Source organism: Siniperca chuatsi, linkage group LG22, assembly GCF_020085105.1.
Source record: "Siniperca chuatsi isolate FFG_IHB_CAS linkage group LG22, ASM2008510v1, whole genome shotgun sequence".
Lineage (NCBI taxonomy): Eukaryota > Metazoa > Chordata > Actinopteri > Centrarchiformes > Sinipercidae > Siniperca > Siniperca chuatsi.
In genome coordinates this window covers 5741371-5747370 of record NC_058063.1, presented here as the reverse complement: position 1 = coordinate 5747370, position 6000 = coordinate 5741371, and the positions used below count along the sequence as shown (strand labels likewise).

Sequence of the window (6000 nt, the reverse complement as noted above, 5' to 3'; positions counted from 1 at the left end):
ACCTTGTTTTTGCCAGGAGCAATGGCAAAGCTGATCCCACTTGTCTAAAAAAAAAAAAATGCTACAACAGTGGTTTTTAAGTCCAGCGTGGCTCAGAGCCCTGCTGATTTTCATTTAAACTATTGATTAGGGTCTGATTTACACTCAGGATGCAAACGTAATGCCTTTAACTAACTCGAATAATAAAACTGACAGTGCTCTTTAGACTGGTAAAAATGCAGAGATTTGAATCCAGTTGGCACATAAAAAGAAGCTATAAAGCTGTGTATATTCAGATTATCTCAGCAAATTATTCCAGTTCCACTTGAACAAACAGCTCTGCCTCTCAACATTACCATACCTTTGAATGAATCTGATATTTGACTGCCTGAGGTTTACTATGAATTTGGAAAATATACCATTATCACAGCAGAAGTAGATGTGTACATTTGGAATATTAGAGTGATACTTTAGATACTTTAGTGCACTCTAAATATCACAGAGTATGGTATGTATTCACTACTAAATCTATATTGACTACCACAGAGTCACTTAAATTGCTTATGAGAATACAGCAGCATGTGAATATTCTTATTTTTATTCCATTCCTTTTTTTATAGAAGAAATTCAGGGACTTGCAGACATAAGTTCCTATGTACTTAAATCCACTTAAACTTTATGTTCTCTCCTCTTTATCTATGTAATATTGTTTACTCACCTGTTTAGGTTATCATAAATCGTTATGAAAGAAATGTAACCTGTGTGTGCATCCAAATAAATAAAGGATTATGTCGTCTATGGAAGAAAATATTATCTCTTTTTGTGTTGTTTTTCCCCTTTATGATGATGATCAAATGGCGCTCATGGACCCACGGTTTTGTTCACATAATTGCCTGTAGAAATGTTTGAGGGCGTGGGCAGTCATTAGCAAATAATAGGCTAGCGGCAGTGCACTTGATAGTTGTATCTTAAACAAACAGGCTTGTGACTCATTAGTAAGTGCTCTATTTTGACTCAGACAATGTAGTTTATATAATTAAGTTCACAACTAATTGATTGGAGGCATCTGTGACCATCCCTCACAACCAGCAGAATCTGTAGTCTGTATGTTTTTCTTTTTTGGTATATTTTGTTGATTTTTATGGGACTATAATATAGATTTTACCTTTTGATTTCATTTCCTTCATTGATTTCAAATCGTCAAGATTTTTCTTGAAATCACTCACTGGTTTATCTGGTTTATGTGTGAGAATTACATACATTTTAATCTTCTTTGACCACCCTATTTACACATTTCTAAAATCTTCACTGGAGTGGAGTATTTTGAACAGCATATCCAGCAATGCCCTCTCCATCGCCCAGGGTGAGGAAGCCTTCTCCTGCCGGAGCGGGGCGTGTCTCTGTGGGCGGCCTCCTCAGTGCGGTGGCGCTGCCACTACTGCTGATGCCGCTGTGTCTCCAATTCCAGTGGATGCAGGTGGAGATGCGTCAAAGCACCCAGAAGCATCCACCAGAAACACGGCAACGGAACCTCCACAATAAAAGCCCCAGTGATACATGTCAATGTAGGCGTTTTAATGTGAAAAGAAGACTCGCGAGTTGCCTTTTCTGCCTTCTAGCTGGCTTGACTGCAGGGATGCAGGTGGAGCGACTCGGCCAGGACCGTGCACATCTGTCTTGAAGGAGAGAGGGGGGGAAGAAAACCTGCGTTCTGGTCTGCTCAACGCTCTGGATAAAAAAAGAAACACAGAAGCGTAAATTGCACCCAGGCTACATCCAGGGATATTTACAAATCTCCTCAAGTCTGGAGAATAATATCGGAGGGACTACCGCAAAACACAAGTAAGGACTTTTTCTCTTCTTTGCTGTGACTATATTCTTCTGTGGGTTTTATTCTGGCTCGGAGGATTTGTCACTCTCTGCAAATGCTCACCAAACGATGACAGGTGATGTCGGGCACAAAATAAAAAAAATACACTCACATAGTCCAATAATGAGCAGTTTTTGGCTTTGTTCGGTTGAGAGGGAGCCAGCAGCAAACGATGCGTAATAGGTCAATATTTGGAGGAGATTTGGGAGGTGAGTGGATTTGAGGTCCGCTGTTTGTTTTCTACGGCTCTGGGAGCAGACACGTTGAATCCGGTGTTGGGGAAATGATGGACATATGTTTTGAAGCCACGCGTGACAGTCTGGGAATTCCGCAAAAAAAATCTCACTGTGCTGGGTGAAAGTCAGTTGTTGTGCTTCTTTAAGATGTGGATGTGTTTACGCAATGTCAGGACTACTTGTGAGGGTTCCGACACTCCAAAACCCGAGACATCGTTTTATTTGAACAGGTTTAGAATTTTAAAAAATTGCCTAAATTGCAGCGAGACACGCTGTGTATTCTGTTGATAATACATGTGGCCTAATTTTCACACACACACACACACACACACACACAGCCTACTTATACACGTACTTCTTCACTCCAAATCCCTGAAATGAAAATTTGCTGGAATTTTACCTACTAGAGTCCACTCATGATTTTGGCATCATCTGCTGCATTTATTATCCTATTATTTTTTTTATTATCATTATTTACTATTAATTTATCTTTAAAATGCTAAAATAAAATCTTTATGATACGGACAATTAGGCCACCGGAAGGTATACTTTCTTTACTGAACAGCTGCATAATAATTGGCTGCCTGGAGAGCAGAATGGCTATGATATCATCTGACCCTCTGTGGTGTTAATGCTATACTCCAAGTAAATGTGATCAGCACGACGTGTTAGAAACGCACGCGCGTTTGTACGTGGATATTTGGGGCCGACTATACTGCAACTGTATGCGACTCCTGCGCCACCGTGTCGCCAAACGCCCACTGGGGTGCGTAACGGTGTCTCTACACAAAATCCCCGAACCAGAGGATAAATAACAAGTACGCTACTACAAATCGGTAGATCTCTGATTATGAGATACAACCCGGGTTGTGGTGTTAGTTGTCCTTACAATAATTAAACACGAGCAGAGGCTGTCGAGTTCAGCGGTGCAGAGGCAGAAACGGATGGTAAGGACGCGACCAGAGAGAGGAGGAAAGCAGACACCACATACGGAGAGTGCGTGGAGATGCCAGTGGGAAAACTGACCTACTCTGTCTTTTTAAATTGAAGCTGTGTGAACTTTTTTCACAATAAATATGAGACCACTGACTTTTCACAATATTTGCATGTTAAGCATATGTCTTGTTGGATTGTGTGGCAAGGTAGGAATAGCTTTACTGTAGGAAAAATGGCAGTAATACACTTTGTATCTCATTTTAAAGACTTTGCTGAATAACAGTGACAAAGATGATCTTCACATAGTGCTCACTGTAGTGAAGATTGATGAATACAGAGAAGTGCAGCTCCGATTGACTGACCTGAATTCATAGCTTGAAGACACTTGGAAAATATAATACAGTAAGGATGATTGGCTGAACCACACACAGGAAGTGACAGTGCTTATTGAGCCAGCTGTCTTCCTAATGCAAATGAAGCCCTAGAAATCAAGCAGGGTGATGTGAGTCATGTCCTGGTTACTTTCTCAGGCCAGAAATGTGTGGACTCATAAAGCCAGGACAAAAGGCCATGCTGAAGGACTTCACTGACACTTGACCACTGGTTTTCATCATTCAACCCAAGCATTACAGCACCAATATTGCTTTTCCCAAGTACAATTTGGCATCCAGCTGTTAATTCCCAGTTGCCAAAAAAAAAAAAAACCTCTCTCAAAAAATGACTCCACCATCAACTCAGTCTAACGACTCTAGTTTTGACAATGGCTTTGGAAATACCTAAATAGCTTTCCCCCTTTATAATAATACACACTGAGCAGACACCGCTGGTAGAAAATGGGCCCATATGTGATTCCACTTTTGTTCTCAGAGCTTTCAGTGCACTTCATGAAGGGTGCTTAACATTGCCTTTGTGGGTTGAGATGACTTATAATAATTGCAAATTCCCCTGCAATTTGAATAATTTCTCCAGACCTCTTCACTGTTTGTTATTCGGTGAGTGCAAAAAGTGGGTTTGAGGTCGTCTGCTTTTCTTTGTTTTCGCTCTTCCCTCTGACATGAGGATTCCAACAACTTTCCTGAATACAAATCTCCAGCTTTTCAACTCAAATGCCATCATTCTGGGTCAACACACAATCAGCATGTCATTTGAACGCTGCAGAAAAACAGCACCTTTTCAAATGCATAATGTGACTTATTGTAAAGTGTCCACGATGTGCGTTTCTGTGGGTGCAATCTGTAGACCCAGTTTGTAAGAGTTCATCTCAGAGAATGAACTTGATCAGGATCTCATGTGTCCTATAAGATATTCAGTCTCATGCTGGATATATTTAGGCCAAGCGCAGCCCTCGAAGCAGCTGTCAGATTGGAGGCATCAGTCAGAAACTCTATCTGTTCGCAGGTCAGTGTTTTGAGCAGCTGCCATTTTCCCCTGACAGAGAGCGGAGGCACTGTCTTCTATCTCACCTCTATCAAAACATGGGCACTCAGACCATCCCCACGCCCCTCCCCGCCCCACCGCGCCCCTCCAGTTTACCATCACAGAGACTGAGAGAGCGAAATTGGAAGAGAAGAGAATCAGAATGGGTAATCTTCCTGTAATCCCTCGCATGGCGGCAAAGGGAGCAATCTGCCTCATTAACTCACTCCTCTGCTGCTCGCCGTCTGGCCCTCATCCATCTTCCCATCCATCCGTCCACCATCCGCCAGAGAGGGAGAGAAGAGAGGTTAAAGGAGCTTAGGGAAGCTACGAAAAGGCAGACACTTTCACTTGAATAACAAAGAAGGAGGCAATGCGATAGGAAAATGAATGAATGATTTCCTCCTTCTCGTCCAACTCCTCCTCACGCCTTCCATTTTAGCTGTGGGGGCCGTGATGAGGGAAGACGTGCCCGGGCTTCTCTTTCTCCTTCTGTGGCTTTTCTCCTTTGATTAAGCAGTAGCAGAGTAGAGGTGGAAGAGCCTATGATGGAGAGATGGACTGAAGGACCTCTAATTGTCTCTGAGTGATTGCATGGATGGATTTGTGAGAGAAAGAGAAGGGGTGATATAAATAGAGAAACAGGAGGGAAGAAAAGATCCGATCATGTTACGCCCTTCCCTCCTGTGTGACCATGCCAGTAGGATATCCGTATCTAGATTGGGACTAATATTAGTCAGTCTGGAAGGACATTTATTATTGAGGATGTCAAAGTTTGTACATCTCTAGTCGTGCTGTCGGCTGCACAAAATTGTCGTGTGATGGCACCAGTTGAGTTCAAAGTTCTGTGATGCTCTTAACAACTTGCCTTTGGTCTTCCTAATTGAGAATGAGTTGAGAGACTTGGGTGTTGAAAATCCTGGATCTGTGCCACGTACTCTACTGTATTCCACAAAGATTGGGTCATGAATTTATTCAGCAGAGCTCGTAAGTACATCTGAATCTTGGATGCAGATTTTTTTCTTCTCTCAAATAGTTGAAAGTATTGTAATCCCAATCCCCTTTTTTTCATATCTGAGTAACTCCCAAAAAGCAAGCATGGCCAATGAATTAATGAAGAGATTCTTTGTAGCCTCCAGTGAGAGCCTGATTTGAAATATTTGCATTGCCATATTGCTTGCCTTTTAAGAGGCTCAAGCGAGGTACTTGGTGTTACAGTCAAGCTGGAATTTCTAAAAGAGAATAGGAGAGGATCAATAATAGAGAATTAAAACAGACATCCCAAGCCACTTTGTCATGTCTGCACCTTATCTCTTTTTGGCCTCACCTCAAATGTCATCTCCCTCTGCTGCCAAACCAAACTAGACCTGAGAAAACTCTTGGCTGGAGAGTTTTTCAGGACTGGCTTATGTGTCAGGTGTGGGACTTATCTCTTTAGCACCCACCAGTGAGCTGTTTAACCTAAATTACTCCGGCGCAAAGGCAGCTGCTGTTTCTCAGGTTTAAAAATATCAGCCCTACCTATCCATTTGGAAGGGCACGTTCCGGACAAAACGAGCTGAT

General features: G+C 42.2%; 1 protein-coding gene across 7 annotated transcripts in view; it reads left to right on the top strand.

Moving 5' to 3' along the window:
- The first annotated feature begins 1655 nt into the window (after window positions 1–1655).
- Window positions 1656–6000, top strand: part of nrxn2b (neurexin 2b) — a 736473-nt gene continuing 732128 nt past the window's right edge. For 4 of the 7 annotated variants that reach the window (XM_044183090.1, XM_044183088.1, XM_044183089.1 and 1 more), the window contains exon 1: window positions 1660–1821. The gene's annotated coding sequence lies outside the window, so the exon portion shown is untranslated. Of the gene's footprint in view, window positions 1822–6000 lie in introns of all 7 variants that reach the window. The other 3 variants (XM_044183093.1, XM_044183092.1, XM_044183091.1) reach the window with 3 other exon arrangements.